This window comes from Lactuca virosa, chromosome 6 (genome assembly GCF_052849685.1).
Source record: "Lactuca virosa cultivar CGN04683 chromosome 6, Lactuca_virosa_CGN04683_v6, whole genome shotgun sequence".
Taxonomy (NCBI): Eukaryota; Viridiplantae; Streptophyta; class Magnoliopsida; order Asterales; family Asteraceae; genus Lactuca; species Lactuca virosa.
Window position 1 is genome coordinate 142645963 of NC_136431.1, and position 12773 is coordinate 142658735.

Sequence of the window (12773 nt, forward strand, 5' to 3'; positions counted from 1 at the left end):
AGAACATACTAAGGCTATAGCAGAAGAAAAATATAGGATCTAATTATACCAATAATCACTAACTTATTGTTCTAAACAAAAGGTGATAGTAAATTGGGTATACATGATCATATAACTTTAATGTGAATTTACACGGCTTAGCAATTTATTTCCGGAAGTCTCGTTTGGTCCCCAGAATCTCTTGCAGGGAGAGCGTATAGTATGGGTACTATCCATCACATTATGACCTTAATAAAACAAACATGTGTTAAGGTAATTAGTACGTCAGGATGTCAATTCAAAAGACAACTGAGTACTTATATTTTCCCATTACTTTCAGATTGTGACAGTTCCACTTGAAAGTTAATGCAAACTATTTTCGAGTTAAGATAGTTATAGCTCCGACACACATACTGATGGCCGCACACTTCCTTTATTCGATCACTTATAGCTCCGACACTTAGTTCCAAGTATTTCCAAGTCCCTAGGGTGGTTTCCCATCGTATTTTATCATGAAATACCTTAACCTAATATGTATAATCATTTTATATGTTTATAGGATCCACTCGTGTACAAAACATCAGTTGACACTTAGTGCTCGAAACCGATCGTACATCCGAATCCTACGTCAAACTGTGAGTTCATACCCGTATACTTTTCCGAGCTTTTCATGTTTTCAGGGGGGGAATACAAGCAAAAGTACAAGGAAACTTGTGCTCAAATATATTATTTTGTTTAAAATAATTACATGTTCAGTATGGTTTCAAACACAGAAAACCGTTTTACCATTCGATTTAGAAATCAACTCGTAGAAACATTTTTCAAAACTAAAGCACGGAACTTATGAATCTTGTCACAAATTGTGATATTTTACAAAGGATTCATACCAACCATAAACAGAGTTTTCTGTATTATTACTTGTAAATTTGTTAGTTTAAGGATTGGAGACACGTCCTTGGTAACACTCCACCTGATTCGTGAGTGTAGGACTACCCTTGTAACCAGAATCTCTTGGAGGGAGAGCGTGACTATTGTATATAGATCTATACGGGACTGACTATCCCGCACCTCGCTGCTAGCTACAGTGGGACCGTCAGGTCTACGGGTGACAAAGTCATAAAATGATACTGGCCACCGTACGTGCCATATCCAGTTTAATGTATGGTTATGAAACTCGCAACCTAGATAACAGAGATTTACTTTGGTAATAATAAATCTAGTGAACTAACCTCAAAGTAATAACCGATTTGATTACTAGAGGGTATTGATAATACCCTTAGGATCTAGTTCACTACCTACGTATTAGTTCTATTTTTGTAATAAGACTAATACATCTCACGGAGAATAAACAGGGTCTTTCAAGGAAACTACATCTAACGACACAAGTATGGTCGATACTTGTATTTCTCTTTCAGAATCGATAACCAAACATCTTTCATAAGAAAATATGGGATTTTCTTGGGATAACTCAAACTTTCATAAACAGGTGGTTTATCATATAACTAATGGGTAATCAAACATCTTTCATAAGAAAGTATGGGATTTTCTTGGTAAACACTTTTCAAAGAATCAAGGAAACATTTCTTTCACTAGAATTAACCGCTTATGAACTCATCAGCTTTATGCTGATATTCTTTAAAACCGCTTGTATTCTCAGGGCATCAATAGACAGGCACTCTTGCCGACTTTTGAGAAGACGGAGCGTTTTGGATTCACGTCTTTTACTTTTGCTATACACTGATATGTATAAACTATGTATTATGACAATGTAAATCTTTTTCATGTATGTATTCAATGTTTGGTTGTGTTTACTATGCTTGCTATGATACAATTGTTGTGATACTACGCATGACGTCCTCCGCCCCGGAACGTTTCCGCCATCGGTTTCGAGGTGTGACAGATTGGTATCAGAGCTATTGTTTATAGTGAACTAAGTATACCGAACCTTACATGGTATACAACTATAAACACTAAGGGGCAATAGTGCTCTGAACTAAAAGTATACTTCTAAAATATAAGTATTTTTACAAAAAGTATACAAGTATACCCGAGTACCAGAATCCGTGTCTTAAGTAGAATAAAACAAAAGTATTTTGGATGTTGAACATTGCGGTTAAACCTGGGCAGTTATGTAATCATGTCTAGAGTCAATATAGCCTGATCAACTATATTTATTCGAGACATGACCAACATGTGCTTGGGAGTGACCTTGGTGTTGCAACAGGCCTAAAACTTACCCCGTATCCATATAACTTAAAATACTATAGGATTATTTTAGTCAGAGCCGAATATTTCGTAGAAATTCATTCCAAGTGTTGCCACTCATCCCTCTTAGCGATAACTTACTTGCATCAGTAATCTTTCTTTGATTATCGCTTAGTAGAACACTCTAACTATCATAGTGAGATATATCTGTTGTTTCATATCTCATGATTCGATTCCAGAGGACTTACCATCCTCTTCCTCCTGATTGATTTTAGAACAAGATGCCTCCCCGTAAAAGACCTAACAGAAGGAATGACGACGCTCCACCACCACCACCGCCCCTTCAGTTTGATCCCGTTATGTTCCAAGCAGCTGTTACTGCTGCTGTGGCAGCCGCGATGTCACAAATGAACCATGGCGGATCTGGTAGACAGGGAGGTGGTACACATCCCCAAAATCATGAAGGTGGCCAAGGACACCAGAAGGAGTGTTCCTATAAGGACTTCATGAACGCAAAACCCACATCATTCGACGGCCTTGGAGGTGTCATTGCCCTGACTCAATGGATCGAGAAAATTGAGTCCATCTTCGAAATCTGTTCCTGTTCGGAGGTCAACAAGGTGAAATTCGCCGCTTGCACTTTCGCCAACAAAGCATTGACCTGGTGGAATGGCCGGGTCAAGTCCCTAACCCTGCCAATAGCAAATGCTATGGGTTGGGAGAGCTTGAAAGAGCTCATGCTTCCTGAGTACTGCCCACGGGGCAAAATCCAGAAACTGGAGCACGAACTCTGGAACCTAAAGATGAAGGGTTCCGACATTGCCGCCTACACATCTAGGTTTGAAGACCTAGCGCTTCTCTGGCCGGGAATGGTCACCCCAGAAAGCAAGAAGGTTGAAAGATACATTTGGGGGCTGACCCAACCGACCAAAGGAAATGTCCTGGCTGCTAGACCAAACACCTTCGACAGCGCTAAGTGTCTGGCGCAGACCCTCATAGATCATGAAGTCGATCTCGATGAAGTGACAGCCACTCCTGAACCGGGTAAAGGGAGTGGTGAGAAAAGAAAATTCTGGAAACAGAAGAAGGGCCAATCTTCGCAAGATCCCTCAAAGAAACAACAAACGATAGCAGTTCACGCTGCTACTACTCCTGCAACTCAAGCACCTACCAGTAGGTATACTGGTAATCTTCCTTGGTGCGGTAAGTGCAGTTATCATCATCGCATCCCCGTCCCATGTCGTGAAATGCTTTGCAACAACTGTGGCAAGAAGGGCCACCTGACTCGAGACTGCAGAACACCAGTTCAACCAACCCATCAGGCCCCTAGAGCAGGTGTTGGTCAAGCCTGTTATAACTGTGGGGAGGTCGGGCATTACAAGAGAAAGTGCCCCAAGGTAGCAACAACTGGCAACACCGGGAGAGTTCTATCTATGGGACGAGAGGAGGCCGTCGCTGATCCCACAGTTGTTTCAGGTACGTTCCTTCTCGACAACTCGTATGCATACATTTTTTCGATTCTGGTGCGGAGAGAAGTTTTGTTAGCTATACATTCAAACATCTTCTTAGGCTTAAACCGCAACCATTAACTGAATTATTTACCGTCGAGATGGCAAACGGTGAGAAAGAGAGCACTAATGAGATATACGTAGGCTGTACCATTACCTCGAACGACCATTCATTTCCCATCGATCTTATGCCAGTCTCTATAAAAAGCTTTGATGTCATCATCGGTATGGATTGGTTGAGCCCCAATCGTGCTGATATCCTTTGTTTCGAAAAAAATATCTGTCTCAATCTTTCCCCGGATGAAACTCTTGTAATCTACGGCGATAAACTCAGTTCAAACCTTCACATCATTTCATGCATCAAAGCCCATAAACTCCTACGGAAGGAGTGTTATGCATTCCCAGCCCACGTCATTAACGAAAAGCAGGAAGTTAAAGACCTCGAGAACATCCCCGAAGTCTGCAAGTTTCCCGATGTTTTTCCCGAAGATTTCCCAGGAATCCCTCCCGAACGTCAAGTCAAGTTTTGTATCGACTTAGTCCCTGGAGCTACCCCCGTAGCTAAATCCCCATATCGCCTAGCTCCAGCAGAAATGCAGGAGTTATCTAATCAGCTCAATTTGCTGCTCGGTAAGGATTCATCAGACCGAGTTCCTCACCTTGGGAAGCCCCGATCTTATTCGTGAAAAAGAAAGATGGATCCTTTCGGATGTGTATCGATTATCGAGAGCTGAGCAAGCTCACTGTCAAAAACCGTTACCCTCTTCCTCGAATCGACGATCTCTTCTACCAACTTCCAGGAGCCAGCTATTTCTCGAAAATAGATCTAAGATCAGGGTACCATCAGCTACGAGTCCATGAGAATGATGTTCCTAAGACAACATTTCGGACTCGATATGGTCACTACGAGCTGGTAGTAATGCCTTTCGGTCTAACCAACGCACCGGCGGTGTTCATGGACCTGATGAACCGGGTGTGCCGTCCTTTCCTGGACAAGTTCGTCATCGTGTTCGTCGACGATATACTTGTCTATTCCAGAAGCGAGGAGAATCACAAACAGCACTTGAGATTGGTGCTGGAAACTCTAAGGGCGGAGAAGCTTTACGCAAAATTCCCCAAGTGCAAATTCTGGATTCGAAAAGAAACCTTCCTAGGTTACGTGGTGAGCGAGGAAGGCATACACGTGGACCCCTCCAAAAATCAAAGCGATAGAGAACTGGTCAGCACCGAAGACGCCCATGGAAATCCGTCAATTCTTGGGTCTCGCTGGCTACTATCGCAGATTTATCCAGAATTTCTCCAAAATTGCCAAACCCTTAACCACTCCGACTCAGAAGTTATATTGGTGGCCAAACATGAAAGCGGAGATCGCTACATTTGTGGGCAAGTTTCTGACTTGCGCCAAAGTGAAGATCGAATATCAGGAACCCTCAGGTCTACTCCAACAGCCAGAAATTCCTGAATGGAAGTGGGAGAGGAATTCTATGGATTTCATCACCAAACTACCCAAATCTCTGAGTGGGTACGACACCATCTGGGTGATAGTCGATCGACTGACTAAATCCGCTCACTTCCTGCCAATCAAAGAAACCTCCAAAATATTGAGACTCACGCGAATCTACATCTAAGAAATAGTCCGACTGCATGGTGTGCCTGTATCCATTATCTCCGATCGAGATAGCAGGTTCACTTCGAGATTTTGGCAGTCTCTGCAGAGAGCTCTTGGAACTAAGCTGGACATGAGTACAGCTTATCATCCCCAGACAGACGGGCAGAGTGAGAGAACCATCCAAACCTTGGAAGACATGTTGAGAGCACGTGTCATCGATTTCGGTAAGTCGTGGGATGTCCATTTACCCTTGGTCGAGTTCTCCTACAACAACAGCTACCATGCCAGCATCAAGGCTGCGCCTTTCGAATCCCTCTATGGCCGCAAGTACAGATCACTTCTGTGCTGGGCTGAGGTGGGCGACACGCAGCTAGCTAAGGGGCAAGTCCCCGACAGTACTCTCACTGGTCCAGAAATCATTCGAGAAACCACATAAAAGATCGTCCAAATCCGAGAATGACTGAAAGCCTCTCGAGATAGACAAAAGAGCTACGTAGACATACGACGAAAACCCTTGGAATTCCAGGTTGGAGACCGTGTTCTGTTGAAGGTCTCGCCCTGGAAAGGCATGATACACTTTAGGAAGCGTGGAAAGCTAAATCCAAGATACATAGGACCATTCGAGATCCTCGCTAGGATCGGTCCTGTAGCCTACAAACTCCGATTACCTCAAGAGCTTAGTAACATTCATCTCGTTTTCCACGTCTCGAACCTGAAGAAGTGCTTATCCGATGAGACTCTTGCTATCCCTCTCGATGAGATTGAAATCGATGAGAATCTAAACTTTATGGGAGAACCAATCGAAATCATGGATCGAGAGATCAAACGAACGAAACAAAGTCGCATCCCGATAGTGAAGGTTCGCTGGAATGCCAAGCGGGGACCTGAATACACTTGGGAGCGCGAAGATCAGATGAAACAGAAGTATCCACATCTCTTTTCTAATCCATGATTTGTATTCTATATTCGAATTTCGGGACGAAATTCCCTCTAACGGGGGAATGATGTGACAACCCGAATTTTCTAACTTGTATATTTTTCATTTTATCAAAGTTAGCCTTCATTTTACTATCTTATAACGAAAATCATGGGTCTATATGAGTGTTATAGGCTTAGTATAACATGGATATGAGTCTTAGGAAGGGTTAGAAAGTGTGTAGCATCACAAAATCGGGCCAAACATATCAAAGAAGGTGTGTGCGGCCGCACACCAGCGTGTGCGGCCAGCCAGCCGCACACCCAACCGCACACACCCTCCAGCCTCACACTCGACCCTATATATTGAAGGAGACCCCCCCTTCATTCACTCTTTTCTTCTTTTGGCTGCACCCTGCTCTATCTCTCTTTCTCTCTCTCTCTCTCTTTCTCTCTCTAGAAACATCATCCAAGAACACTCTAAAGGCCTCAAAAACGTGAACTACTCCATCATTCAACTTGTTATATTGGTAAGACACCTAAATCTAAGCCTAAAACTCATAGTGTTCTTCGTGTTCTTCATCCTTTGAAGGTATACGGCCACACACCTTCATAAGGTGGCCGCACACACACTAAACTCTCCAAAGTGAAGAGTTTGGCCCCCATTTGCTAGTTGGACTTGGTATTAACACTAGAACGCCTCAAAATCACCTCAAAATCGACGTTTCGGACACAAAAGACGAGTGTACGGCCGCACACTCCTGTGTACGGCCGCACACACACTCTATACGGCCGTACACATAGCCTGGCCGCACACCTGGCCGCACACACATAAAAGTCGAAATTGGTGGCCTCACACTCAAATCTAAAGCCCTACACTCATTAGGGACTTCAATAGGGGTTTGTAACACCTAATTCTAAGTGTTTTCGTGTCCATGTGTCTAATAGTGGCTATATAACCCAAGTATAATAATATATGTGTTATTATATGTTACTAGGATCCACTTGAGTGCGAAACCTCATTTAACACTCAACAACTCGTAACCGATCATCCGCTCGAATCATCCATCAAACTGTGAGTTCATACCCCTATACTTTTCCGAGTTTTCATGTTTTCAAGGGGGGGGGGGGGAATACAAGCAAAAGTACAAGGAAACTTGTGCTCAAATATATTATTTTGTTTAAAATAATTTCATGTTTAGTATGCTTTCAAACACAGAAAACCGTTTTACCACTCGATTTAGAAATCAACTCGTAGAAACAGTTTTCAAATCTAAAGCAAGGAACTTGTGAACCTTATCATAATAAGTATTATTTCATAAAGGATTCACACAAATTATAAACAGGATTTTCAACATTGTTATTTGTAAGTTCGTTAGGCTAAGTTTGAGACATGTCCTCGGTAACCCTCCCCCGGATTCGTGAGTGGAGGACTACGACTTATAACCAGAATCTCTTGGAGGGAGAGCGTGACTATTATGTATAGATCTATATGGGACCGACTATCCCACACCCTCGTTGCTAGCTACAGCGGAACCCTTTGGTTCAGGGGTGACAAAGTCATAAAAGATACTGGCCCATTTACGTGCCTTATCCAGTCTCAGTACGGTTATGGCACTCACAACTTAGGTAACGAGAATTTACTTTTCTAATGTACTCCTCTGGGTGTAACCAGAGCTTCGAATAATATACTCCTCTGGGCGTAACCAGAGCTTCGAATAATATAATCCTCTGGGTGTAACCAGAGCTTCGAATAATATACTCCTCTGGGTGTAACCAGAGCTTCGAATAATATACTCCTCTGGGCGTAAGCTCTGTGTAACCAGAGCTTCGAATAATATACTCCTCTGGGTGTAACCAGAGCTTCAAAAAGAAAACTGCCATCCGAGTATGGTAGATACTCGCGTATGGATAATCAAATCTCTTTCATAAGAAAATATGGGATTTTCCTGGAATAACTTAATCTTTCATAAACAGTCTGTTTAATGTGTAACTAATGGATAATCAAACCTCTTTCATAAGAAAATATGGGATTTTCTTGGGAAACAACTTTTCAAAGAATCAAGGAAACATTTCTTTCACCAGAATAAACCGCTTATGAACTCACCAGCTTTATGCTGATATTTTTAAAACTGCTTGTATTCTTAGGGCATCAATAGACAGGTACTCCTGCCAACTTTTGGAGAAGACGGAGCATTTTGGTGTCACGTCTTTTACTTTTATTATATACTGATATGTATAAACTAGGTATTAAGACAATGTAAATCTTTTTCATGTATGTATTCAATGTTTGGTTGTGTTTACTATGCTTGCTATGATACAAGTGTTGTGATACTACGCATGACGTCACTCCGCCCCGAAACGTTTCCGCCATCGGTTTCGGGGTGTGACATATAAACTAGGGAAAACTTACATCTTTTCAAACTACAAACAGAACAGTCGAGTGTTGTACATTCAGTAGAAATGGGCCTATAATGCTAACTTTATGATTCCTTAGTTTATACATCAGGAATATATATTAATCGGATCCGACAGGTAGTAGGATGTGTGCTTTCCGCTTCATTTCCTGTTTATTGTTTGGTTGTGGGCTTAGAGAGATTCACCCAGCCTACTATTTATCCGATCTTAGCTATATATATGTTCCGTATACACCAAGTAATCATAAGGGGTACCAGGTATGGGCCAGGTCATAGGACACTAATTCAATGCACCGTTTTCTAGTACAAAACATACTTTTCAAATAGAACATTTGTTATTTAAAACTAGAAACTTACCAGTAATGGATTTAATCCATTTTATTAAACCAATATAACTTGAAGGACCCTAGGTGGTTAATTCTATAATACCGTAGTTTATACATCAGGATTATATATAATTAATACCCGATAGGTAGTTGAATGTGTGCTTTCCGCCTCATTTCCTGTTCCTTGTTTGGTTGTGGGCTTAGGGCAGATTCACACAATTAACTATCTGTTCGATATTAGATTATATATAACTAGTATAAACTAAGTGATTATAAAAGGAACCACTGTGGTTACCATTTTTACTAAAAGAAATAAGGGTTTTCTTAAAGAATCTTTTCATCAAATATAAAGGAACTATTACAGTTAACTCCGTGAGTACCAAGTGAAATACGCCAGGGTTATATACAACGATGATCTAACAAACAATGGGATGTGTTCCTTCCGCCTCATTTCATGTTCCTTGTTTGGTTGTGGGCTTAGGGCAGATACACACAACTGATTGTTTGTTAACTCTGGGTTTTATATGACTTGTATCCATTTAGTACTCATAGAAAGGATTGTAGAGTCATTTTTACTTATCTTTCATCAAAGCAGGAAATATAGGATTTTCTGGAGGAACAGGCGAACTTTTCTAAACAGAACTTTCAACTTTCTTACAACTTACTTACATCACTAAAATCTTATGAACTCACCAGCTTAAATGCTGATCTAATCTTTCAAAATAACTTGTATTCTCAGGAGACCAGTAGACAGGTACGCGCACTGGGATTCAGAAGATGGAGCAGTATAGCTTCATGTCTTATTTTGTTATTTACTTTGTAGTCTATGTTATGTGACCACATACTTTGTAAGCACTTTCTTCTAATGAAATGGTTGTTTATTACTTTGATTACTATGATGCAGGTCTTGTGATACTAAACATGACGTCCTCCACCCCCGAACGTTTCCGCCGTTCCGGTTTTGGGGTGTGACAGATTGCTATCAGAGCATTGTTTATAGTGAACTAAGTATATCAACGGATAAAAGGTATACAACTATAAATACAATGGGCCGAAGTGCTCTGGATAATTATATATTTTAAATATATAACAATACCTTATAAAAGTATACATACGTGCTTATACATATATACATACTAGAACAAGTATCACAAGAAGAACATAACAGAAGTATTTAAAGGTTGAACACTGCGGTCAAACCTGGACAGTTATGTAATCATAGCTAGGATCAATATAGCCTGATCAACTATATTCATTCGAGATGTGACCGACATATGTTTGGGAGTGATGTGGTGTTGCAACAGTCTTAAAACTTACCTAACTCTATTCAAGAGAATTCTAGATCAGAACATAAGGATAAGATACTATGGGAGTATTTTATGATACTATAACACGATAACAAGTTTAAAACATACCAAGTACATTACATTAAAATACTATAGGAGTATTTTAGGCACTATATAAATAACTTATGTGATAACTTAAAAGACCCTTGCAGATAGGTCTATAATCTTGCAATGTATACTCCCAAGGTTTTATATAATTGAGATTTTATAGACTTAGAATTTGTGATCTACGCTTCACTACCTGTTCCTTGTTTGGTTGTGGTTTTGGAGTAGGATCACTTATTCGAAGGTCTACTTAATCTTAAATTATATACAACTTGTATACATTATGCAATTATAGGAGGACTCTATAAGGATCACCCCATAATGTTTCACTTAAATCTCATAGATTCTTTAGACACTTCCATTCTCGCACGACAAACCCAGATAGATGTAACCACTTCCTCATAGCAGTCAACATAAGAGTCAAGGAGGAACAAGAGCAAGTTCATGAGAAATTTTCAAAGAAGGACCAACCGAAGTAACCAAAACGTCTTATGCGTCACACTAATAAATAATAATCTTGGTTAACTTAATGAGTTAGTGGAAACACTGCTCACATTTACTGTTAGGATTATTTTCTTTAATGCAACTGGTAATAGTTATTCAGGTCACAGATATTCATTCGAGGATAGCCATTTCTAATTCATAAAGTTTATTTGGTATAGACTCTTTTATGAATTGTTTCCAGAACCCTGTGGAAGTCAGGACCAGATACACTCAAAACTAGGATAACCTTGTCTTTCAGCTTTTGGCTTATAAACCACTGCTATAGACTTATTTCATCTCATCTTTGTATTCTTTTAGCAAAGATGCCTCCTCGCAGATCAAACAGACGCACTACTCCGATAACTCCAACTCCAACGCCACAATTCGATCCTGCTGCTCTCCAAGCAGCGATATCCTCCACAGTGGCAACTGCTCTAGCTCACTTCGGCGAAAGTGGTACCTTCGGATATGCTAGCGGTACCCACTTAGCCAACCCCGGAGATTCTCACGGACACCCATGTGAGTGTTCGTATAAGGACTTCATGAACTGCAAACCCAATTCCTTTAATGGAAAAGGTGGAGTCATCGCTCTGATGCGATGGTTCGAGAAAACAGATTCGGTCTTCGAAATCTGTTCGTGCCCAGAAGGGAGAAAAGTAAAGTTTGCTGCCTGCACCTTCTCAGACAGAGCCCTAACATGGTGGAACAACCATGTCAAGTCACTGACCCTATCAGTGGCTAACTCAATAGGTTGGGAAAACCTAAAAGAGTTAATGCTGGAAGAATACTGCCCGATGGGCGAAGTTCAAAAGCTGGAACAAGAACTTTGGGAGCTCACGATGGTCGGCTCAGACATAGTGGCCTACACTTACAGGTTTAACGACCTGGCAGCACTATGCCCCAGGATGGTTACCCTGGAGAGCAAGAAGATAGAAAGATACATCTGGGGTCTAACTGCCCCGATCCAAGGAGATGTACTGTCTTCTAACCTAGCTACATTCGATAGTGCCAAACGCCTGGCCCAGCGACTCATTGACCATGGAGTCCGCCATGGTGTGGAAGTCCCCGTTCCCGAGCCATCAAAGGGAGAGGACTATAAACGAAAGTCGGGGAACAAGAGGAAGAAGAAGCGAACAACACAGGAAACCCCGCAGGAGCAACAAACGAGTACTATGTACGCCGCCACAACACCTGTTACCCCAGCACCTGCCAGTCGGTATGTTGGAACCCTCCCGAAGTGTGGAAAGTGCAACTATCACCACACCGAAGTATGCCGGGAAATGCAGTGTCAGAACTGCCACAGAGAGGGACACACAGTTCGTTTCTGCAGGGCACCGACTCAACTGATCTCCCAAGTTCTCGGAGTTGAAGAAAACCAAGCCTGCTATGGCTGTGGAGAGACTGGACACTACCAGAGGGACTGCACGATAACAAAGAAGTTAGGAGTGGATGGACGAATTTTGATGATCACCGCAGAAGAATCAACCCGGAGTCGCCAGCGAGCAGCGATACTTTTTTGAAATAGTAATTACTTTAAAAATTAATTTATATTTATATAAAATTAAAACTTGGGGAAAACACTTAAAAGTAATTAAAATAACTCACTTATTGAAACAAGTCACAGTATTCAAGAGAACTAAAATATCCATTCAGAGAAGCTATGATGGCTTAGTATGTACATCAGGGTTGTGCATAGCTAAGATTTTGCAGACTTAGAGTGACTGATTCCGCCTTAGTTCCTGTTCCTTGTTTGGTTGTGGATTTGGAGCAGAGTTACTCAGTTGACCGTCTTATTCATCTTAATTATTCATAACTTGTATATGACAGGCGATCATAGTCGTACCAAGGAGGATCGTACTATAAAGTATCGACACTAGTTATCAAAGCACTTTCATTGTATGTGCTCGCTCATCGCTGTACGATACGTAGACGTGTTAACA